The following is a 25,702-nucleotide window of genomic DNA, read 5'->3' as shown; positions in this document are numbered from 1 at the left end:
CATTTGACTTTTGAACTGTGCATGCTGTGACCTGAGTCGCTTCTCAGTTTCTGGGTGAGTGCAGGGTGGGTGTTTATCACAGTGCGAGATTGAGAGCTCTCATGGTGAGGTAGCAGGTAGTGCACATTTCTCACAGTGCCTATCAGTGGGTCATAGATCGCTTCACACTACCAGCGGCGGTTTCTTTATTAAGGCATGAGGGCGTTGCCCCTCTGCCCTAGGCCTCACATAAAACATTTACAATACTTTCTGTTAGAAATGGGGTTTTTGGTTGGCAGTCAGGTTACCCTCTGTCCAAGCAAAAGCCCTCACTCTAGTCAGGGTAAGTCACACACTATCCAAGATTATCCTGTGCCCACCCTCTGGTAGCTTGGCACGAGCAGTCAGGCTTAACTTAGAAGGCAATGTGTAAAGTATTTGTGCAATAAATCATACAATACCACCATATAGCACCACAAAAATACACCACACAGTGTTTAGAAAAATATATAATATTTATCAGGATAATTGTAGGTCAAAAAGAATAAAGTTGCAATGGAAAATTGTAGAAATATCACAGGGAAGTGATATAAAGTGTCTTAAGTCTTTAGAATGTAACAAAAGTCTCTTTCAAGCACAAGTACCTGGTTAGGAGTGGAAAAATCTCCTCGGAGGGCCACAAGAGAAGAGGTGCGTGGAAAAAGGGTGTGTGCGTCGATTTCTCCCCAGCACACACGGACTTGCGTCGTTATTTTCCACGCGCGGAAGTCGGGCGTCGTTTTCCGGCGCGTGGACAGTCTCTTTCTGTGGATCGCGGGGATTACCAGATGTCCCGGGTCTGTGCGTGGATTCTCCTGCTTGTTCTCCGGCTGTGCGTCGATCTGCGGGGCTGCGCATCGAATTTACGAACTCACGGCAGGCGTCGCGTCGATTTCTCCTCTAGACTTCGATCTGCGGGGCTGCGCGTTGAAATTACGATCTCACGGCAGGCGTCGCGTCGATTTCTCCTCTAGAGGTCGGGCGGCGTTGTCCTTGCGAGGCCGTGCGTCGGATCTTCGATCGTCCCAAGAGCGTTGCGTCGATCAGCGTCGGTGTGCGGCGTTTTTCTCGCTGCGAAACAAGCTGTGCGTTGAAATTTTCGGCGCACGGAGCGTCCAAGTAAAAGAGAGAAGTCTTTTTGGTCCTGAGACTTCAGGGAACAGGAGGCAAGCTCTATCCAAGCCCTTGGAGAGCACTTTCACAGCCAGACAAGAGTTCAGCAAGGCAACAGGGCAACAGCAAGGCAGCAGTCCTTTGTAGAAAGCAGACAGGTGAGTCCTTTGAGCAGCCAGGCAGTTCTTCTTGGCAGGATGTAGTTTCTGGTTCAGGGTTCTTCTCCAGCAAGTGTCTGATGAGGTAGGGCAGAGGCCCTGTTTTATACCCAAATGTGCCTTTGAAGTGGGGGAGACTTCAAAGAGTGGCTAAGAAGTGCACCAGGTCCCCTTTCAGTTTACTCCTGTCTGCCAGGGTCCCAGTAGGGGGTGTGGCAGTCCTTTGTGTGAGAGCAGGCCCTCCACCCTCCCAGCCCAGGAAGACCCATTCAAAATGCAGATGTATGCAAGTGAGGCTGAGTACCCTGTGTTTGGGGTGTGTCTGAGTGAATGCACAAGGAGCTGTCAACCAAGCCCAGCCAGACGTGGATTGTAAGGCACAGAAGGATTTAAGTGCAAAGAAATGCTCACTTTCTAAAAGTGGCATTTCTAGAATAGTAATATTAAATCCGACTTCACCAGTCAGTAGGACTTTGTATTACCATTCTGGCCATACTAAATATGACCTCCCTGCTCCTTTCAGATCAGCCGCTGCCACTTCAACAGTGTATGAGGGCAGCCCTAATGTTAGCCTATGAAGGGAGCAGGCCTCTCAGTAGTGTGAAAACGAATTTAGGAGTTTTACACTACCAGGACATATAACTACACAGGTACGTGTCCTGCCTTTTACCTACACAGCACCCTGCCCTAGGGGTTACCTAGGGCACACCTTAAGGGTGACTTATATGTAGAAAAAGGGGAGTTCTAGGCTTGGCAAGTACTTTTAAATGCCAAGTCGAGGTGGCAGTGAAACTGCACACACAGGCCTTGCAATGGCAGGCCTGAGACAAGGAAAAAGGGGCTACCTAAGTGGGTGGCACAACCAGTGCTGCAGGCCCACTAGTAGCATTTAATTTACCAGCCCTATGCACATAAAGTGCACCTTACTAGGGACTTATAAGTAAATTAATAGTCCAATCAGGTATGATTCCAGGTTACCATGTTTTAAGGGAGAGAGCATATGCACTTTAGCACTGGTTAGCAGTGGTAAAGTGCGCAGAGTCTATAAACCAGCAAAAACAGTGTCCAAAAAAATGGAGGGAGGCAGGCAAAAAGTTAGGGGTGACTACCCTAAGGCTGTCAGGTCTAACACTTTCCCTAACTGATTCCCTTGTTTGTTAGCCACAGTAGTGCGGGGCACGGCCCAGGCAAAGTTTGTCGGTTTTTATTCAGGTGAGGGAGGGCAGAGTCGGACGTGAGTGAGGGAGATGGAGCTTGAATGGTGCTTGAGTGTGACACAAGGCGGGGGCTCCTTGGCGAAGTGTGAACGTCGGGTTGGACGGGTGCCTTGCTCTGGCGAGCCCGACATGTGCACTTGAACCCTCACCTGCCTGTAATGCTAGGAGCCTGGGGGGATTACAGCCATAGGTCACAAGTCTCGAAAGGAGCATTTGTGTCCCCTGACCGAGCCAATCCTTGCGCTGCTCTCATGCTGTTTACAGCAAGAGAGCAGCACTCACATTAGCACAGGAGTCCCTGGGGTTGCAAGTAAAGGGCTGAGGTGGTGAACTGTGAACCCCACGCAGGCCTAGCTGCAAAATGTCATCTTCTCTGTGATCGTGACGGACCGGACAGTGAGGATGCCTGCTCGTTTATGTTTAACAAAGTGTCTTCCTGATGCCTCAGTCTGCCTTTCCTTTTCCTCGGACCTATGTTTTTCCCATGCCTGGTCCGGCTTAAACACATTGACCCTGCATAATTATTGATCAGCAGCCTGTATTACCGCTTCGATTTCCCAGGCCAGTCCAGTCGGGAAGGTCGAGTCACGAGGGGGAGCTATTGAGGCCGCCCGTTTTTCTTCTGTTGGAGCTTGGAGGACAGGCACACTGATGACAGAGGGGCTATGAGACTGCTCTAGTGCGTGAAAACAACACTGGGTGATGAGCCTCACTAGACAAACCAATATAACATAACATAAATACATGGTAAAGGGGGTGTTTGGATACAAAGAGCTGTAAGAACATTGCTCACTTTTCATTCAAATATTTATAGTAAATATATTCTGTAAAATGCACCATTTGAATCTATTTTTTCACAATTTTTGTAATGGTCACTAGTGCTCTCCAGTGCTTAATTTGTAAATAAAAACGAGCCGGTGCTCAAAGCCGTCATCTTAAACACGCAGCTGCTGCAATTAAACGTGGGAACACGGAATACTGAGGCGGCGTGATCCTGAAGCCATCTCAGTCCTTTTCAATCCATTTAAAGCCACTTGCTTCGCTTCAGCTCACTCTTGCAGCTTTCTACTTTCGGTCTTTCTGACGCTTTTTCGTTTTTCCATTTCTCCGTCTTTCACATATGTGTCTTTTGCTCGCACCAAATGTTGAAGCAAAAGAATAAGCCCCGGCCCTCAAAAATAAGTGGCAGTGCTCAGCACCGGAAACAACAAGCACAAATTAAGCACTGGTGTTCTCCTTTTTCACTCTGGGCTCGCTTCCTACTCGGTCACGTATTACACTCAAGTCTGAAATGTTCACCCCACTACTTGTAAAGTCCACCAGCCGCCCCTTCACACTACATGCACATCCAAACCTTGGCTTCTATGAAGAGCACACAGAGCAACAGTGACATATGTGCCAATTGCAATTGTGGTAATGTGTGAAATATTAATGTTTCTGATACAGCTAATATTCACAGACAAAGCTAATAGGTCTGTCTTGTTTTAGGTGTATGCATATGTTAATGTTTATTGTGTTGCAGCAACAACAGAAAACTCACAGGGACACCCTAATACTGGCCAGGTGGCATACTGTGTGATGCACAGGAGTTTCGTTTACTTGGTATATGTCACCTTTCTGGATTACATAGATTTCACCTCTAAAAAGGATTCCCAGTTAGGCTTCTTTGGTCAAGTCCCTTTCAGAGAACCCCATCCCCCGACGTTCGCATCTCACTTTAAGCCTGTGTGAAACACTTGAACAACAGATTCAGATAATAAATCTAAATCAAAACCTTTGAAGGCAAACACAGGAGAAAGCTCAAATATCTTTCTTAAAGGTCTGGGCTCTGATTTAAGAGGGCCTAGCGCCATTTTGCCTAAGTGTAATTTTTTTACGCTAAGGCACCACTGAGGTGGCCTTTTCCCTGCGCCATATTTACAAAGTGGCATAATGCATTAATTGCACCACTTTGTAACCCTTTGCGCTTTGCTTAGAGCTGGCGTTAAAAAGGGGCACACCATTGTTTACAATGGACCCCTTTGTACTGTCAGATAAGCTCCAACATTTTGGTGCTAACCCTGAACAGTACATCAATAGCGTCAACCATTTTTATGCTATTGCACCATATCCGCACCACGGCGCTGTGTAGGGGGCATTTTTATGCTATTGCCCCCTACGCAGCGCCGTGGTGCGGATATGGTGCGCACCATGGCGCACCATGTGCGCAGGTAGATATGGTGCACACATGGTGGTGGTAGGGGGGGTGCTAAGGGGTGCAAGGAAAGTGGCACTGCACTCGAGGTAGCAACACTTTCATAAATATGCCCCTCAGTAACTATGCTTTCCATTGTGAAATGCCCAGTAAGATGGGAAAATATACCCTCTCTGGAACTGAAAAAAGAATTTTGCAGAAATCTGAGCTGTGGCATTCAACACTTATCTTTGCTGGCTTGCCACCAGTCAACATACTGTGGCTTCGTGGAAGTGTCCCATCTTCTTGTCATCCGTTCTGCCCACTATTCATAAATTGTGTTCATCCACCTGTGATCTCCTTGAGGTCTGGAAATTCGTTAACACGTGCAATGTACCTATGCACTTGCTGTGCACACTGAATCATTTGTCGCAGACTCCATTCCACTCCTCCTGGGCTCCCAGGATAAACTTCTGGCTTTCCGATGACTCCTTAGTACGTTTATGCTTTAGGAACAACTTGTTTATCTCTGTCCCCACAGAACACGGCAATTCGGGCTATACGCAGCGCACCACCATGAAGTCATTTTGGACCAGGTACAGTTTATAACTAAATAAAAACGTACATTTATCTTACATCCTTCTGCAAGCCTTCGTACCCTCACACACAGTTAGATCGCTGCGGCTCACTGCTCGCGAGGAACGATTTGTAGGCACATCCGAGGATTAACTGTACCTGTCTGCCATTCAATTTAATATCCTTCTCATTTTTCTTCTTCCATCCCCTTTTTCTTTTTAGGCCGAGGAATCAGGCTGAGATGCGGAGACCTGTCTCTGACAATACACCTATCTCAGTTGGGCTGATTGCGTCTGACCTGCACATCCTTTCTTCTGCCTTCCAGCATAATACTCTTTAGAAGGGAAGGATGCGAAAAGGAAAAGGGTTTATGGGGCTGAGGGAACCATTGCCAATGTAAACTGAGGAGCCAGTTTAAACACTTAAGCTAGCCACAGCCAGCTCTACAACTACCATAGAAAAGCGCCGGAAATTAGACAATAAAAAAAACAGTCAGATGATGCAATTCACTTATATCAATTAATGAGAACTTTTAGGTAAAAATAACTGGTTACTATCCGAGAAAAATCAATGTATGCATCTTCATATCAGTAACTAAGTTAACAAAACTTAACTGAAATAGACAGTTAATATCTGCACAGTATCAAAGATCTAGCTGACTATTATACAAACAAAGCAAAAAAACGGACAGGCAATAAATACAAAGTGGAGAAACTGAAACAAATGTTAGCGAGGTGTCAGGGGTGATTTGATGTTTGAACCAACAGACACCCAATTGGCTCCTGCGCATACCAGGTCTCAGTTCAAACCCGCCAGCCAGGCCCAAACCAAGTTAAATCTTAATTATTCTACAAATGCAGCTTGAGCTAACCTGTTTGTAGTTCAGTCATCAGATGAATATCCTCAAGTCACTTAACAATATGATACCTCAACATTTTTTAGTTTGCAACAAGAGACAAATTCCCCCCTTGAATAATTTGCAATAGTATATATATATATATATATATATATATATATATATATTTCAATAAAAAAAGCAAAAACAAAGGTTACAGGGACGGTATAGTTATACTCACATTTTAAACGTACCAAACCATAGAAATTCACCAGTTAAAGATAGAGTTACCTCAAGTAAATATTACTTGTGCCCTAAGGTAACTATAACTTACGCCCCTGCCACGCACAGTTTTTTCGCAAAAAAAATACTGCACATATTACATTGATATTATCCATGATGTTGTCAAAGGTGTCATGAGTGCCATAATTTGCGGGGTAATTAGCAGTGCATTGCAAGGGTGGGAGTTATAGTTACCTTAGGGAAAGTGTATAATGTCCCTATATATTTTTTATTAACTTTTATATTTTATTTAGAAAAAAAAATAATCAAAGCCTTCCCTCACAGTGCCATTGCAGAGATAAAAGCTTCAGTTTTTGATAGCGGTACCTGCTCTGCAGCTGCAGCCAAGCCACCGCAAACAGCTATGTCCCGGCGTTGGCACTCCGGGACATAGCAGGAGTCGGCCCTGGTGGGTGGCGCTCCCCAGGACAATCAGAGAAACCTCGAGGGGGGCAGCATGGCAATCCTCAAATGCAGGCATAACCCTAGGGGGTGGTGGTCCCTCAGGGCTAGGGACCTCCTTTCTTTTTTTAAAGATTTGCCCTGGGGAGTGGTGTCCATGGGATGTGCGTGGCCCCCCACTCCAAATATAGTGTTGCCCCGGGGAATGGTGGTCCCTGGAGGCATGGGGGAGCCCCAACCCCCGCTTATAATTACCTAAATGCCCCAGGGAGGAGGTGGTCCCCGGGGCAGCGGGAGGGAGCCGGGTGACCCCCCACATATTAACACAGCCCTGGGGAAGTAGCGGTCGCCAGGGCAACGGGGGGCCACAGCCCCCCTGCATACCAATAATAAACCCCGGAGAGGTGGCAGCCCCTGGGGCAGCCAGAGGGGGCCAGGAGGCCCCCTGCTTTTTTAACACAGAAGCCCCTGGGATCTGGCCCACCCGGGGCATTAAAACATTGAAGTGAGGGAGATTGTGCTTTGTCTTTTTATTTAATTTTATAGCGGATCAATGGATCCACCACGACTTTGTTTGCAAAATCAGAAAAAAATGCTTTTTAGCTCTGGGTTGGTCCATTTGGAACCCACCCACAAGAGCTAAGGGGTCAGGGTGTCTGTATCCTGACCCTTTTTCTTTACTTTTTACTGTTTGTTTGGGAGTCGGCTTCAGCAGAGTCCCAAGAGTTCAACGGCTTTACTTGTTGAAGTGTTATCAGGCAATCAGATCTCTGCACAAGATAAGGAGTGTTCACGAATCCTTTGTGTCCCTAGATATACAAATTAGTTTTCCCCTTAATTTCTCGGAGCAGAATTACACCAAAACAAAAAAGGTTGCTTTCTGGGCGAGGACCTACCTTCCTGCCAATTTTGGTGTAATTCCCTCCAGTAGTTTTTGCTCTATTGTTGTTCAAAATCTCTATGGAAAAATGAATGGGAAAACCGTGTTTTGGACCCCTCTTTTTCTCTGCCTCTCCTGGACGGATCACTCCAAACGCTTCCAGGCAGCAGCTGACGGGACTGGCAAATTGTTTTGGAAAGTTTTGTGAAGATTCGTCAAGAGGCACCAAAGATATAGGCAAGTAAAGAAAGCTTTTTATATAGAAACTAGGTTCTAACTATAGCTACCTAGTGGCGGCTGCCACTAGGTAATACATATATGTATATATATATGTGTCCATGGTCCAATGTGATGCCACTGTCGCTCCTGCCTGTTCAGCGTGATCAACTTGTTGCCTCTGCACCCTCCTCCCTTCTCTCTATTATCTGAGTCCGTGAACCTGAATCTGCCTCCCCACAATATTCTAATGAACAACTACATTTATTACAAAAGTGTGGCACGCCTGATGTCATTTTGATGTAATCAAAACTGTAATACCTAAAGCATTTTCTTTAGAAATTATAAAAATGAGAGGGTCTTATTCTCATAGAAATTATGATTAATGCTCTGAAACACAAACATGAGTTTTCCAATAGAGACAAAGCACTTTTAATTATTTGCTATCTTGATGTTTTTTTCGTCCGGTTGATCATTTGATATATGTCACACTCAGGTGAGAGAGAAAAGGGCATTATGGTCAGAGATGCAGACTTTGCAACTGGGGAACCAGGTTTGAGTTTCAGTGTCAGCTCGACATCCTGTGATGCTGGGAAAATTACTTAATCTCCCCATACCTAAAGCCCAAAAGGAATGTGTCCTTCTGTAATGTAACTGATGCTCATGTAAAGCACTCCAATACCTTCATATTAAGTCTCTGCTATATAAAGCTGCAAAACAGAAATGAATTAAGTGTTTTGCACACTTCTCTCATTGGGCTATACTTGGGCTACATGTGGTTGATATTTGTGCTACATTTTGGCTCTTTTTTCTCTGGTGGCCATCTTGGGAGACTTATTTGTTATGAAGCTCCCTAATCTGCTAATTTACTGCAGTATACTCAGTAAAAAAAATGCTTTCAGTTTTCCACTTTGATTCTACCAAGATGGTGGTTAGATGTATCACACTTTTAGCATAAATTCAGAAGAATTAGAATAATGCAGTAAACTGCTGATCACCTGGGAGTTAATTGGCAGTCCACTGCTGGTGTTGAAAGTGCATGTTTCAGTCTATATGTCAGAATGTTTTAATGAAAAAGAAGAAGATATTTCAGAACTCACTTAAAATGTCTCCTAATTTTTCTTTCTACAGCACTAACTATATTTTCAATGACAAAATGAAACCTCTCATTTTGTTCCTTTTTAAATTAAACATCCTAAGTTTTCCTAGTTTGATACAATGAAGATGACTTTGGGTGTGCCCAGGCGCGGTTCCTCCGCTAGGGCTGAGGAACGTCGCCCCGTCAGCAGCTGCAAACCTTTTACTACACAACAATAATAAACTACATTATCATTGTTTTGTAGTTAAAGAGGTGGGCCACAAGCTGTGAGGAACACTGAGGGGGAGTGCACAGCACTCCCCCTCATTGCGCATGTATGTTTGGCCGAATGTCTGGGGCCGGCCAAACACTCATGCTCACTGTGCTCTCTCCGGCCCAGCACTGTGCTGCCCGGCTGGAGAGAGCAGGCACATGCTCACAGTCTGCCTGGGAGCGCCCTGGCTGGGCGCTCCCAGCCAATCCTAATGCTGCTCTGAGCAACGTTAGGATTGGCCGCAGGGCAGGCTGATAGGCTGCTCCTGTTGGAAGTACAACTGGACGATATTTTTGAGCTCACTTAAAATGTGCCCTAATTTTTCTTTCTACATCACTAACCATAATTTCTATTACAAAATGAACCCTCTCATTTTGTTTCTTTCTAAATTAAATGTTTTAAGTTTTACCCATTTGATTCAATCAAGATGGCTTCAAGTGTGCCACACTTTTGTGATAAGTAAGACTGCTAGTGCTCTAGTTGTTCTTTCAAACACTCTGGGATGCTGCAGTAGAGCACAAAGGATTCAATTGACAGACTGCTCCTGTTGAAAGTACATGTTTTAATGAGATTGTCAGACTTCATTCTCATATGGCTGAGAAAGATAATGACAATATGCTCTCATTTCAGCTTCTGGAACATCTTTCATAACTTCTACGGTAAAATCATGAGAAAACAGTTTTCTCTCAAACATGATTCAAGAAATCCCAGCAGAAGGCTTTTTTCAGAGTTAAATCACCTTAGCAACAAATGATTTATATTGTAACTAAAATCTGTTAGCACCCTTTATACATTCTCCTTTTTGTGATAATCAAAACCTGCCATTAACTACAATGCATTTCAGTGGGGTGCTATCATGTTTATTGGTCCCAAGGTGTCTGCCATCACTTTCTGGTTGAAGTGCCGACGGCCAATCAGATCTCACCATAGATCTCTGCCTAGGCTCTGACCAGATATACAAATTTATTTTTCCTTTCGTATCTCACAAACTACTGAACAGATTTACACCAAATAACAAAAGGGGAACTTTCTAGGCAAAGAGTTACCTTACTGCCAAATTTGGTGTTATTCCGTTCAGGAGTTCAGACTGCAGTTGTGTCTAAAATCTCTATAGAATTCAACCAGGGAAACACATTTTTTGACACCCACTTTTTCTTGGCCCTGCCTGATGGATCACACCAAAACTTTCCATGTACAACAAGACACAACGAGGCACTTTTTGGGAAAATATAATGAAGATTCGGCAAACAGCGGGAAAGATATAGCCAAGTCACAAAATGTTTTCCCTATGGAACCTAGGTCCTAACTTTAACTACCTTCTTGAAACCGCTAGTAGATCGATCTATCTATCTATCTATCTATCTATCTATCTATCTATCTATCTATCTATCTATCTATCTATCTATCTATCTATCTATCTATCTATCTATCTATCTATATATACACACACATTTTGGATTTCATTGATGTGTTTGCTTATGTACATTATTTAGCTGCATACTTATTGCATCGTTTATATGAAGTTATGTACAATCTTCTTGTATTTTGCTGCAATGTTTCTACTTTGTTGTTGTGTTGCTGAGGTTAAACCCGTATATTATCTGAGACAGACTTAGTAATAGCAGTTTGGTTCTGCAAGGGAGATCATTCTTAGCTCAAGTATGATTTTCCTTGAAATGTATAAATTGACCTTCAGGTTGTTACTTATTAAGAAAGGTGTGGCTGCAAATTAACGCCCTAAGTTGCAAAGATAGAGATCAGGCTTAAAGAGTTGGCTTATCCGTCCTGCTTGCTCCCCTACACTTTGTGCTTTCATTTCTATGTTTTGGGCAACAGAGAGCAAAAGTGGTTGCCATGAGCAAAATAATGAAAAAATAATTAAAATATAGAACTACAAAAGATCTTATTATTAGCCAATAAAAAAAGCCGCTGCCCATTTCTCACTCGATGGGACACAGTCAGTGAGCACCAGCATGTCACTGCTATCCCATACCAAGGGATTACAAGTGTAATTTTCAAGGTTATACTAAACAGGAGGTTGCAAGCTATTGTTGTCCCGCTGCTTAAGTCTTGTCATCATTGGGTGTTTTTGGATCACCCTCAAGTTAATAGACTAATTTGTCTAAAAATCCTGCAACAACATTTTCTCTGGTAGAAATATGTGGGATGCTTTGTATTTTGGAGTTCTATTTGTTGTGAAGCACATTATACGCATGTGTCCTAACATTTCTGGGAAGGTTATATGGTTAATAGGTAGTAATGTAAAGGCAATTTGAGTAATGCTAATTCTATACAAGCTACATGAGCGAGGAACTTGTATAGGGTTTACAATTTGCAGCAACACAGAGATTCTATAACTTTGGTAACATGGCAACATGGCTACCATTTTGAGTACATTTGCAAAAGGTGAGGCATGATGAACCTTCGAAAATCCTCATAACAGTGACTGCAAAGCTAACTACATAATCACATTTCTGAACCCCTGGGCCCAGATTCTCAAAGGTTTAGTATAGAGTTATTGTTACTTTTGTAACGCTAAACCCTTTTTCGGGATTCACAAACCAATGCAAATTGGTATTCGTGTTGGTTAGTATAGAAAATTAAACCAAAGCAAAGCTTTGCATTACTTTGCATCAAGGGAGCGATACATGGGTGTATCCATGCTACCACCCATGCTTTTGGACGCTAAACTATTTTCTCAAATATCAGTAGACAGGGTTTAGCATAACAAATTTACGCAGCTGAAAAGCAGGCATTAAACACAAAAAATGTTTTCATTTCTCCATGCTTTTCCAACTTTGCATGTGTACTCCACTGTACAGCACACATACAAAGTAAGAAAAGCTTTTTCATTCGTCTAGGTACCCTTCCTGTATAAAACCTATGCTAGGCACACACCCTAGCACTTTGGCTCCTAGGTGTGTGCTTGGCACATGGCAGCTGGAATCAGCACAGCATTGTTGAGTGCTGCGTCGAGTTGCCTGTCAGCTTTCAGAATCTGGGCCCTAGTGTTGAACAGTCTCTGTTGCACTTCAGCAACGGGCTGCAGCAAATTTGGCAATCTTGATTAAAATCACATTTCCCATACTTTTCTTTAGTGAATCTCACCTCTGCTGTTTCTCATAGGTAAAACATGTCCACCACCCTCTAAGAGAGGTGCTATTGATCCGGAAACACACTTCCACTGCTTAGTTAAGTGTTTCTCTGTAGCAAAGCCCTTCCCACCCCCCTTGAATTTTAATTGACTATTAAATGGAAAGTAGTCTTGTCTCGTTGTTCCTCTGCAGTCTAGTGCATTAGTGCTGCATTTCATTGGATTTTCCCGCTTTCAGGCCTCATTGCTAACTGCCAGAGAAAGGCTTATTGGAAGGAAATTGAAATCAAATTCTCTGTCAGCAGCAAAGTCCGCTTAGAGTGACTGATGTTTCCACTCTCAGCTGAGGCGGAGGGAGGCATAGCAGATGGTGTATTCTTACATAGTACCCCCATTTCACTGCATGCAGAGACATGAGCACGGAAATATTAGAAAACAGCAAATGAAGGTATAGAATTATATTTCTTCCTATGTAGCTAAACCCTTGACCATCTTTTGGTTGTTCGGTGGACCCTATAATGCAGCGCTGTCTCCCAGCTTGTACAGTAAGCCTATCAATAACATCCTAAAACCCTCACACATTCTTTCTATTTTACCGATCTTGTCCTTGGTGAAGTGTCAAAGTCCATGAATAACTGTTTCACCCTATAATTTAATTTTGGATCACCTAATATTGTGCTAGTGATGCCCACCTTAAAATCTAGACTGAATTCAGCCCTCTTGAAAAAAACAATTTGTTCTTCTTTATGCCAATTCCAATTCACCCCAAGCCGCCTGTTCTCAACTGATTACAATAGTAGTGGTTGCTTAACTCCTGCACATTGAAGAAATTCACTACTTCCTTGATCTGGATCAAAAGGTGCTTTATCCCACAGCCCTACCTCCTGTGAGAATTGGTGCTGAAAGTACATTTCTATGCTGACAAAACTTGAGGATAGGATATAATGCACTTATAAAAGGGCAGATGGAATATTGTCACATTTGTGATGGAGTATCCCAGCAATCAAACTCTGCATCAGGCACTCCCTTCTTTCAAATATTGGCCTCGGAAATCAAAGAAATCTTTGCAGTGGTTGAATTTTCCTTGTGTTTCACACAGCTTTGTGCTCAGAAGCCACCTCAGAAGCGCCTGGCTGCACAGCAGGTGGTTATCTACAACATCTAAGCTCAAACTGTGTGCAGTAAATGCACCTGCTCACACAAAGGAGTAACTTCCTCTTCGCTTTCTGTGGAGAAAACTTGGACCAACAAGGCAATCTGACAAGAACCCATTTCTGTGTGGGGATGACAGGTCATGCTAACCAGAGAGTCTGTCATTGCAGCAACCCAATGAAGACATGGGGCTCGAAAAGAGCTTCGAAACAGCTTGCACACACCGTTATTAAGAGCTGATGGGACATTCTGTTCAGCTGCAGCATGTAAAGGTGATTCAGTTCGTTCGGTTAAAGTCTAAATGGCTCACAAGACATTGATTCAATCACTCAACAATGCCAAGGTTATATGTATCTTCACCTGCTACTTCTGGACCAAAATTCTCCATTATTTTATCAACTGTGAAAATAATTCGGAGTTTGGTTTCTGGGATCTGATACATCATCATCATCAAAGCCATGAAATGGCCTAAAAGTAAAATTTTCAGTACACCGTAGCAGGGTTTCAGTACATGACTGCATTTTGTTCCCACAAAAAAATCTATATTGTCAGACCTAGCAAAAATAAATTTCTGAACCGTTTCATTTTTAACAATCTGTAAGCATTAGGGTTTGCATCTACTTCGATTGAAATAGGATAAAATCTGCTTATTCAAGGGAATGTGTTGATTTTAAATACAGCCTCTCCTGATTTCATAATTAACCTTTCTTGTTGTAGTTTGGGCAGAATGTGCGAAGGAACGGTTTATGTGCAAAAGAACAGCTGCCCTGCTAATTGCTGCTCTGTCCTAAGATAGATAGCAGATGCATAAGGTTACCATACGAGGCTAAGTCACCAGGGACACCATGCTTCCAGTTCTGTGCTTTCATTTTGGAAACCACTGTTTATAATCCAGGCCTTTCATCTACATGGGCCAGATGTAATAAACCAGTTTGCAGATGCTGAGATTTCTAAAATTACAGGGTGTGCGACCATAAAATGGTGTTAGTTACTTACTAAACCCATTTTGCAAACCGAGAAACCTTTGCAGCTGCTATTGAAAATCATGACAAATTGTTTTTAGGAGGGTGCATCAACGAAACCTCTCCTAGTACCTACGACTAACAGTGGTTTGGGACTGCAATTTCAACACTAAAAACGAATAACCTAATAGGGATGGACACTGATTTGGCAATCACATCAGGAGTTTTCCGGCGAGAGTGGTGGGGTTGAGAGACAGACAGTGGTCTACGGGATCACTGCAGACTCCCCCTCCGATGTTTTCCCAAATGGTAAACATAGTTTTAAAGCAACACAAGTCCCTTTAAAAGACATGGGAAACTTTTTTTAAACGTTTTTTATTTTGAAAAGAAAATGCAAGGATAATGTTTTGCTGTCTCTTCCCGGGCCACTGCAGCACCGGCACTTCATACTAGGGTTGCAAATTGTGACCTGATTAATTAATATTCATTAGGCAGATCATTTTATGACCCCCTGCAAATATTCAATTTGCGATGTGACCTATGAAGACATGGGTAGCATTACAAATTGCATGCCCATTCAGAAACTAGTAAGAGACTCAGGGCCTGAATTAGATCCTGGTGGAAGGGATTACTCAGTCACAAATGTGACGGATATCCCGTCTGTCATATTACGATCCCATTATATCCTATGGGGATTGTAATACGGCCGACGGAATATCCTTCATGTTTGTGATGGAGTATTCCCTACTCCAGGATCTAAATCAGGCACTAAATCTAACATCCATGGTTTACCAATAGGTCTTAACACAAGTTGAGGATTTGATATTAGTGGTCACAGGGAGACTCAGCCATCTAGTAACTTTCCTCTGGTTACTTCTCCAGCACAAAATCAATTCTGATGAGCAGTTTGTGTTGTAGGTAGGTATATGCTTATCCAAATATATTGCCTGCCTGTAATAGTTCAGCATTTGCGAACCTTAACCCCCTATGGCTGAAAAAGTCTTATATAAAATGACACTGACTTTAGTTACTTGTGCAATCCTGAGATTTTTGTTAGGCTCTTAAAGCTAAAAAGTGTGCTTTACCGTCTTACAATGTGCATATCCGTGGTTTCTGCCTGCTTCTGTCTGTTCATTCACTAGATCTTGGATCAGATCCTGGTTGTCAGACGGAAGCAGCTATCAGCCTCAAAATTGGGCACATGTGTACTCCTCAATGCTCTGAATACTGCGTACCATAACTGCAAAGGCTAGACAAGAGAGACTCCTTACCTCTTCTCATTTACCCAACAAGCAGTATTCGACTAGCCAGTTATAATGTTTGAAGAGCTTAATGGGTTGGTCTAGTTATATAGCACAGCAGAATTATTACGGCTGTCAGAGAACAGCAGGAGAGTTTACTATGTTACAAAAAATATTTTTTAAACCATAACAATATTGATATACAGTAAAAGACAAAAGCACTCAAATTGAACCCTGAAGTCATCATCTGACAACAATCTTCTCATGGGTCCCCAAAAGTGTTCGGTGTGCCATAGAACGGCCACTCTATGCCTGCAGTGTTTTTCAATGACAGTTTTGCACTGCAAATAGCATAACAGGACTCTCCATTATAAACACTGGTGATTTGGAGAGCATCCAATGGGATGAGGGTTGTATGTGGTCTGAAAGGTCCCTAGTCTTTGTTCACTCTACAGGCATAATCTACTGCGTGTTGTTGAAGACTGTGGCCCTTATTATGAGGCTGGCGGTCATGAGACACTCAGTACTGCTGTGGAGCTGGCGGTAAGGAATGCCACATTAAGAGTTGTGAAGCTTGGCAGATGCCAAGCCTCCACAACCCCCTCCCTGGCCCGCCGGTGCAGTCGCGCCACGGTGGCCAGCAGGGAGCACCTCCAACCTGGCGGCAGGCATCAGCCTGCCATACAGATTACAAGGCTGCAAACCGCCAGGCTTTCCATGGCGGTCACCCCGCCATGAAGACTCTGGCAGTCACGCACCCGGCAATAGGAATCTTCATTCCTGTTGCCGGCACATAAATACACACATGTCTGCACCCATCCCCCCACCCATCCACATACTCAACCACACACCCCACGCCCCTTCACACACACAGGCATACACATTCACCCCCCTTCTCACATACATGCATTCAGACACCCCCACTCACTCGCATTTATCCATGCAGACACCCCCACTCTCTCGCAGACATGCCGATACCCCCCCCCACTCACGTGCACATACACGCACACACAATCTAGCGGTTTGCTGGCGGGTTTGTCTTTGGGGGGCCTGGCAAAAAGACCACCGAAGTCTAAATAAGAGCCTGTATGCCTATATCATGTTTGTTGAGGCATCTGAGGGTAATGAGTTGGCTTGTCTGGTCTGTTCCCACTTTTTAGGCATCTTCTTGGTGAACTGTTTAACATGACTAGGCTCCCACGTTATGTACTAATAATAGTGTCTATAGCACACCATATAAGATCTGTAAGAAAATGTTCTGTTTGCACGGTCACCAGCCCCTCCCTCACTTTTTGCTATGTTTTATTTATGGTGTACAGAGTCAGAACCCAGGGGCACTGCAATCCAGCCATCCAGCCATCCAGCCACCAGTGCATTTACTCTGACCCCTAAAAGAATATACTATTAGCTACTCACTGGCTGGCATATTTAACTTACTTCTAGGTCCCTAGTAGATGGTACCATGTTTACCAGGGGTTGTAAGCTAAACGTCATTATTGGACTTCAGCACTTACTTTGCCACCACTAAAGTAACAATTGAAAAAGATGACTATAAGCCTGACACCCCAGTTTAGATTGACAGTTTTAAAACTGCCATTTCGACCTGTTAAGATCACTCTTTCCACAAGCCTAATTCTTTTGTTTAAATAATTGTAATTCACTCCTAAAGTAGGTCAAAATACTCATAGGGCGGGGTGAAAGGTATTTAAAAAGTAGATTATGGCCCTCACTATGACATTGGCGGATGGCGTAAATATGGAGGAAAGTACTGCCAACAGGCTAGTGGTTCTTTTCTCCATATTATGACACTGGTGGTTTGGCTAGAGCCAAACCATCAATGTACCACACAGTTCGCCACGGCGGTAACGACCCCCGGGCTGGAGACTTCACTCACCAGCTCGGCGCACGGCACTTGGCCACCTGCAGGATTATGACCCCGCCTACCGCCATGGTATTTGTGGCATCCTTACTGCCACGAAAACCATGGCTGTAGGCACTATCAGTGACAGGGAATTCCTTCCGTGTCACTGATAGGGGTCTTCCCGCCCCCCCTGCACCTCCCCTGGTTTCCTCCACCCCTCTTTCCACTCCAGAACCACCCACCCCCTACACGCCCCTCCCTTCACATACTCACACACGCAGACACACTCCCATTCCGACATACAACCACGCATGCATACATCCATTCACACACACACCCGCACACACTTACATATGTACACGCACACACGCATTCACACAACTCAACATACACGCACTCACACATCCATCCATGCACACACACAACACACACCCGCATACATGCACGCACAGACATACACACACACCCTCAAGCACACATACACCCCCATCCTATGTCGGAGCACCCGACTTACCTGTCGTCAGGTGGTCCTCCGTCAGGAGACGGGACGGGGCACTGCTGCCAGCATTGTCATAATACGGCCAGCAGTGGCCTACTGGCGTGGCGCTGCTGCTGGTAGCAGCACCACCTTACTGCCATCGGTCTGCATGGCCACAGCCGGATTTCCACCATCCTTCTGGTGGAAATCCGGCTGTGATAATGATCCGGCAGATGGCTGGTAGCCGCGGCGATGGCCTTTTGGGGACCGTCACCATGGCGGTAGGCGGATTTTACCACCAATGGTACAATGAGGGCCTATTTGTTAATAAGTTTACATCTTCTGGCAGTTAAAAATCTCCAAAGTTCTCTTTCACTGTGGCAAGACTGAGTTCTTGTAGAAAAGCACTGGGTTACATTATAACATCTAATAATGTATAACTTCAGTTGGGGAAAAGCTAGGACCATGCTTCAATGACTCAAATTATTAAGAATTTAAAAGCAATTCTGATGGTCAAGTCAGGTTTTAAACTACTATTTTGAAAATACTACTTTTAGAAAGTTTGCATTTTCCTGCCTAAAGCCTCTAGTAGCATTTTCAAAGTTAATTTCCAACTGTCACTTAGCAGCCTGATGGGATGTGTGAATGACTCCTAGGAAAGGGAGCAAAGGGTCATTGGCAGGTAGGAGCTGTGACCTCCTACTAACGGAATGGCCTGGATGATTTGCCCACAAACTTTACAAGCTTCAAGGGGGTTCCCTAGTCAAATACAAATGTAGCTCACACCTAGGCCTTCCCCTACCTCTGCCAAAGTAGCCAGAATGGTATCAATCCCAATGAAGGTAGAACCTGTTCCAGAATGGGTTTGCTTGGGGAGTCCCTCATTTCCCTAGACACACCTCAGTGGTGTGCCCAGAGCTTTGACCACTGAAAGAAATGTTCTGTCGTATTTGATTTTTGCAGAACAGTGCACCTTCAGATTATATAGCGACATAAACCCCAAAGAACCAGTGTCAAAGTGGAGAGGGTTGCCCTGGGAATTGTTTCAATATCGGCCTGGGAGATTCCCCAACATACACGATAGTGACAGACACAAAACTGGCACCCTGGGTATCTTATACAGAATACTCTGGACCTGTAGAAGCCAGAAGGAGGACTGCACCTGAACCTGTGGAGCTAGACCCTAAGGGCTGGACCTGATACCACCTCTAACCAGGACTGCAAGGGTCTGCTTGCTGACCTCCTGTTAAACTTTGGGGACACAAAAGTTGCAAGTTCCTTAAGAGCCAAGTTGACCCGTTCTATTCAGACTTTCCCTGGACCCTGATGGTGGCTTCCTCTGGGTTGAGTAAAGACTCGAAGTTGTGTTCCTAAGGTCCTGAGGTCCTTGAATTTGTGGCTGTGTATTCTCCTACTAGTCTTAAAAGCTGGTACTTAAAAGCTTTTTCAAGGTTTTTATGTAAAGAACCAAAAGAAGATGAGGACACACCTACCAAGTCAATTTGATGAAGGTGTATTGCCCCTAAATCAAAGATTCAGGTTCAAAGCTTTTCCACAGCAGAAAATCTATTTCATTGGGACGCATCCGAGAGGTTATCTGGATCCCTGTTCATCTACAGCTTGCAGCCATGCCACAATGAAAGATCTGAGCACCAAAGAAAGACTAAATCTCAAGGTAAAAATCTTTACCAGGGTGGAGTCATCAAAGGAACCCAGCTGGTGAAGGACCTCCATTGCACATGAATTTTAAATTTCTCCCCCTCTGAGATTTCCTGCTAAAATTCAGAAGCTTCACTTTAACATTCTTCAGTCGCTCTCATGCCTTCTGGAAACCATCTCAACCACAGCCTGCTGCCTTGCCCCTCTGTGAATTTTTGACTTTCATTTCAGAAATTAAGGCCATAATGTATATATTGATGGACGAGTTTCTCCATCACAACAGTGACGTATATCCCATCTGCCGAAATCTAAATCCCATTGTACCCTGTGAGATTTAGATTTCAGCAGACGAGATATCTGTCACCGTTCTCTTAGAGTAACAGTCTGCCAATATCTAAACCAGGTCAGAAGCAAAATCCGCCGAACAGGACAAACTTGATTTCTGTATCAGACCCACACTTCATCACGGTCAGCCTTAACTCGTGCCTAGGTACTGGTCAAATGCAACCAAATGCCAGCAGAGGGAGCCTAGCACTGTTCCATGCAATTTATATTTAATTCTTTAGAAATTCATATCTCCAGACCCATTTATCCAATATTTGTCATATTGGTGCAGATTTGTTCATTACAGTTTAATGTATATTTATAAATTGAAGTGGCATTTTAATTGTATTGAGTTTTCTGCTGTTTAACTGTTTTGGTACTGATAAATGCTTTACACATTTTTCCCAAGTTAAGTTGGCCTGCTCTGTGCTGCAGCTATCATGGATTGAGCTCTGGTTTAAATTATTGAGACCTAACTGGACCTAGTAAAGGATATTGCCATTATTTCTTGCAGAGCACTGCCATCCACTTCAGCTAATAATCCACTTTCTCACATGATCCTGTCACAGTTCCTGTTGTCACCAGGACTAGCCCGAAAAGAGGTAGGGAAGGTAGTGGGGGTGTTCCTTCAGATATAGTAATGAAAGGTAAAATAGACAGGATTTTGACATTAGAGGAAAATTAATAGTGGTGTGGTGATTTACATTGTCTATGAAATATGTTATATAGATGAGCTTCTCGTGCAAATAATTTCCACAGCCTCACAAAAGGGGCTATCCATTGTATGTGGAAAAAAAACAATATTTTCACCCAGTATTGCGGCACTAACAATCACCAACAATCAGCAATCTAGAATGTTTTGAGTCAATGGCAGCTTGGGATTTAAGAAGGACTGTGACATCATTCACCAGATGTCTTATCTAAATTTGCCTTTAGTTTCAAAGCAAAAATCACACCAGTGTAATTTAAATTTGTCCTAGGCTTACTCAATCTCAGTCTGTTCTTCTCCTCTGTCTTCTATTTAGGGCAATTTCTTGGCAATTTTATGTCATGCAGACCATTCTGTAGTCTTTTGGGCTAAGAATAAACATACTCTTTAATTCTTACAGCATTCTTTGATTAGTGTATTATTTGTTATTCTGCTTCCATTGCCTAAGTGTGTCAACAACACGATTTACCAGTCTATTCATCATCCATTCCCTAATGTTATACCCAGTTAATCCCACGATCGCTATGGTCTGAGGTGACAGTCTTTGGCCTTCACCATCAAAGGACAGAGTCAAGCTTTTCCTTGTTTCCTCGCCCCTTTTTTGTCTGCAAAGAGGATGTCTACGTTGTTCCCATCACTTAATCCAAAAGTAGCTGAGTCTCTTTGGTTTAACATTGACGGACCATACGTCAATGAGAATGAGCTTCAGTGGCAGGAACAGCAGTACCAGGCCTGGCTCCAGAGTAGAGCTGAAAAAGACAATATTTTGGTACCGATAGGTAAACCTGCATCTAAATGTTATGACGAAGATGAGGAGGAGAACGATGATGTTGATGAAGGCAGTGAGGAAGACTCAGAAGATGATGAGGACATGCAGGACATAGTTGAGATGAATGACTACAATGAGTCTCCAGATGATGGGAAAATCAATAAGGTTGACATGGAGGAAGCAGAGCAAGAGTACGACCGGCGAATGAGCTGGACATTTTAGAGCACCTCATTATCAAGAATTGCTCTTAAAGCTTTGCTATGGTATCATGGAGGCAGGGTGTTTTGCTGACATGCCCTGAAGTTTTAACAGTGAATAAACCATTTGGTACGGTGGGGGTTGGGTGGTAATAGGAGTTATCCAGTGACATACAGGAGAATATGTCGAGTCCTTGATTCCTATTTTCAGTCATCATTTGTAGTTGTTTCTTAAAATGTTAGAATTTTGCAGCTTCTGTATGGAGTTTAAGGCCGGCAACCGAGCATTTCCAACAGAAGTTGAACTAAACAATGTGTTGTTTATAGTACATGACAGTTCATGGACAGCAAGTGTGCTGGCGCAAAGTGCTGTCATCTCAAGTTTATTTTTATTTTATCATTCAAGCAAACCCTTTGCAATAAAACTTACTTTTTTTGTTTCTATGCAACTCTTTGCGGTATACCTACTTAATGAAGGTTCTTTTACTTATCCTGGCTCAGTCATATGGCTTATTATAGCTAAACACAATCTCACATGAAATATATGCAAAACATGTTAATCAGATTAATATTAGTTCATTCACAGTGAGGGTAAAGTAGTTTTTGCTTCATCTTGAACTGTCTTCTATAAGGGCCTTTACGACAAACAATTGCAGCAATATTTACAAGTGGTGGTTATATTTTACGTATCCGAGCACATAGAATTGAGTCGGCTCCACCATTAGGAGCCAGTAAAGGACCTTCAAAGCTAAGGTGATGTGGTCAAATCCTAAATCTGGAAAACACTCTTGTACATAGCAATATATTAATGAGGACAGAGTCGGGAATCTTTGCGCTGTATATGATTATGCTTCCTGTGGTCTCATCTCCACTCCTTCCAAAACTACTTATAGTGTCACACTAAATGTATGAAACTTTAATAAGACTCTGGGTGTGCGAAGTATACTTAGCATGAAGAAATGCATTGTTCCCTTAGCAATACACTCTTATGATGCAGGTTTAAGGACAGACATATCTAGGCATTGTGTCTGCTGCCTTAGAAAAAGCCCTCAAAGCAGGCATCATTATCTCATAGACACCGTTAACTCACTAATATAAAGCATACAACTTTAATATTTATAGAAGTAGTCACCAGTTAATTGATTGCCAAGCTACTAATTGTGCTGTACTTGGAGCATCTGCAAAAACGCCATGTAGTCCAAAAGGTGTATGTCATACTACCAAGTGGATATGTAAGTTTGCTTCTGGCTTGTTCAATAGCTCAGATGTTCAAGGGATTTATCGAGTATGTGCGTATTTTGTACAATCAACTGGTCCACTGAGTGAATTGGTTATCTTTAATTATTATTCTTATACTTAAGATATTTTGAGAACATACACAACAAGATCTAATAGAGTAACACTAATTGTGATTGAAGTCTTTGTGGGTATGGGATAACATTTGGGGGGAAGCAGAACTTGCGGAGTTTTACTCTTAGGAATTTAATGTAGCTACATGAAAACTCTGCAAGACTCCGCAGAGTTTCATGAAATGATCAGAAATCAGAAAATCACGCTTCTCGGGCTAATTGTTAGCATTGGGGGTTTCTTTGGCCCACCCAGCGCTACATGCTGTGCACCAGAGGGCGCTGCTGCTCAAGTTGATTTTGCTGTCACTTGAGCTGATTTCCTACTCAAGCGGCAGCTTTCTCACAGCGAATAGTTGCTTGTGACCCCCTGCAACCGTTCACAGTGAAACCTTGCTACCCAAAAATCGCATGAGGGAGCGCCAATTCTCGCTTGCATTTGCCAACTTTCCGTTGGCGAGCTGCATGTAAAAAAAAACTGTTGTGCAGCGGTTGGTGGAATTTGACTGGAACTTCGCCTTACAAACATAACGAGAGTGACCAAAATTCTGCCAACTCAGCCGGTGGAGGCGAATTTATCTCCCACTCTTAAATGAAAGAGGGTGGAAAGAAACAATAGACAAAAGAATAAGATCAATAATAAGGCCAGTCATGCAAAGACATTTACATATATTTGTATTCATAAGACATTGTATGAAGTGTGAGCTAGACCCAACAAAGAAGGCTAATTGTAGAAATGTGTGCTCGGTCAATAGCTCACTTGAAATAGACTACGTGTACATGGTCGGCAGTATATGGATAGCTCAACTATATGACCCCAGTTGTAGGATCTAGATATGTCTTCTTTAGTCAGTCAATAAATCAGCTACTTGAGGTACTTGATGTAAGATCCGTCAGTATACATGCCACTCAGTTAGCCAATGGATAAACTGTAAGGTACTAGTTTGAGGTGCTCTTTAAATGTTTTTCAATCTGCCATAAGCATTTTTCAGCAGTTTGATTGCATCTTAAATAAGATTAACGTTGTTGGATATATGTAAACGTTTTTCATCACTTCGAAGATAGAGTTTGTATGATCTTCAAAAAGAAGGCTTCAGTAGATCGACAATGTACCTAATAACGTTTACGTTGTAGGCTCTGTATAAAAGTTCTTCTTCGGTTCGATAGAATACTTAAATCATGGTAGACATTGTGGAATATGTCAAGTGTACTTCAGTTGATTGATGAGGTAGACGGTGCCCGGCTCATGTAAGAGTTTTTAGCAGTTTGAAAAAAATATTAAATATGTTACAAGTTATAGGATCTGTATAAGTGCTTTCCGGTTTTCAATTGAATACTTAAATAAGGCAGTAATAATCAGTTATGTTTACATTTTCTTCAGTAAGTCGATTGAGTTTCTAAATAAGGTAGAAATTGCAGGCTATGCCTTATGTTTTTTATGCAGTTCGGTAGCACACTTAAATATGGTAGAAACTATGGAATCTGTATAAGGGTTAGTCGTTAGGTTGACAGTGTACCTAAGCACGGTAGAAGTTGTAGGGCCTGTATAATCGTTCTTCGGTCTCTTAGTTCAGGCACACACTGAGATCGACAATAGCTTTGTCAAGACATGTGACAGTTCGTTTGTTTAAAATACGACTTGTGCCTATGCACGCGCAAGTGTTGAGTACCCAGTTGGTGGGCAGGCTGCTCACGGTACCAGCTGTAAAATTTGCGCTAGTTTACAAAGGAGAACAGGCTCAAATCCAGGCTTGGGTTGGAGGGAGTATTTCATCCTATCTAAGAGATCAAATGGTTTTCAAATCTGCTGAGTGGTTTTAATTCTTCATGGAAGTAAATTTAATGGAGCGTTCCGTTTAACTACATGACTGGTAATATTGAAATCGACTGCAAAATACCACAAGCAATAAAGTTGCCGAACAAAATTATTAATCACGCATGTGAAGATGAATTTTCCGGCCGTGGGTACAGGAGGCCCGAGGGTGCCTGCTCTTCAGCGTTTGTTTAAGGAATGATTAAAATAGCATGCCCAACTATCAGTAGTGTAAGAATTATTAAATACATTTCACAACTGCAGGATTTGAAGAGGCCAGTAATTGAGATTCAGAGTGTTCTCCAGCGGGGGGAATGCCCACAGGGAGAAAGTAAGATCTGCTGACAGGCCTGTGCCAGTGACGTCACACCTCCCACCTATAAAGATGGCTCCCGGCCTTTGAAGTAGCGCGAATGCCAAGGATTGGGAGGGTTCTTCTAAACCCTATCCGCAGGAGAGATTAATCCTACTGTGTGTACTTCCTTAAGAAAGACTTATTGAAGAGGGGGATTCCAAGGCGAGAATAGATGGCCGCGTAATAGCATGAGAGAGAGGGAGAGAGAGAGAGAGAGCGAGAGAGAGAGAGGTGAAACTAGAAGATAGAAGAGAATGGGGATGGTGGCGAAAATCATTGGTGAAAGGAAGACGGAGGAGAAAAAACGAAGAAGAGAGTAAAGGAGAGAAGCAGACATGGAGAGGGGTTTAGGGAGAGATAAAGAGAGATAAGAGAGAGGGAGAAAGGAAAGAGATTGGGGGAGAGAAGCAGAGAGACATAAGAGGGGAAAGAAAGAGTAACAGTGTGTGTGAGAGAGAGAGAGAAAGAGAGAAGGAAGGGTAGCAAGTGAAAACGAAAATGCGAGAGAGAGATAGAGGGA

At 43.2% G+C, this 25,702-nt stretch overlaps 1 protein-coding gene and 1 pseudogene across 1 annotated transcript in view; both read left to right on the top strand.

The window, feature by feature from the left end:
• The window catches only part of PLCH2 (phospholipase C eta 2), a 1,343,524-nt gene that overhangs the window by 748,683 nt on the left and 569,139 nt on the right, over positions 1–25,702 (top strand). The gene's annotated exons all lie outside the window — the stretch shown is intronic.
• On the top strand, positions 21,319–21,693 carry LOC138302233 (anaphase-promoting complex subunit 15 pseudogene; annotated as a pseudogene).

This window comes from Pleurodeles waltl, chromosome 6 (assembly GCF_031143425.1).
Source record: "Pleurodeles waltl isolate 20211129_DDA chromosome 6, aPleWal1.hap1.20221129, whole genome shotgun sequence".
Taxonomy (NCBI): Eukaryota; Metazoa; Chordata; class Amphibia; order Caudata; family Salamandridae; genus Pleurodeles; species Pleurodeles waltl.
Note: the sequence above shows the minus strand (reverse complement) of the source record. Positions and strands in the feature narration are given on the sequence as shown.